Source organism: Egretta garzetta, unplaced genomic scaffold (genome assembly GCF_000687185.1).
Source record: "Egretta garzetta isolate BGI_Z169 unplaced genomic scaffold, ASM68718v1 scaffold154, whole genome shotgun sequence".
NCBI classification, from domain to species: domain Eukaryota; kingdom Metazoa; phylum Chordata; class Aves; order Pelecaniformes; family Ardeidae; genus Egretta; species Egretta garzetta.
Window position 1 is genome coordinate 5,979,400 of NW_009259600.1, and position 387 is coordinate 5,979,786.

Consider the following 387-nt stretch of genomic DNA (forward strand, 5'->3'; position numbering starts at 1 on the left):
TGCTTCGCCGCCTCAGCAGCAGGCATTTCCCTTTGAGAAGCGGCATAAACTTCTCACACGAATGCCGGAGTGTTTTTGTTACTGGCATGAAGAAGGGTCAGGCTCAGAGGCTGTGTATTTGAGCAAAATACACAGCCAGGAGCTAAAATCATGCAGGTACTCAGAACTGGGGTCGTTCAGGCTGGAGAAGAGGAGGCTGAGGGGAGACCTGGTCACCCTCTACACCTGCCTGACAGGAGGGGGTAGCGAGGCGGGTGTTGGTCTCTTCTCCCAGGTAACAGGCGATGGGAAAGGGGAAATGGCCTCCAGTTGTGCCAGGGGGGGGTTAGGTTGGATATTAGGAAAAATTTTTTCACCAAAAGGGTTGTCAGGCACTGGAACAGGCTG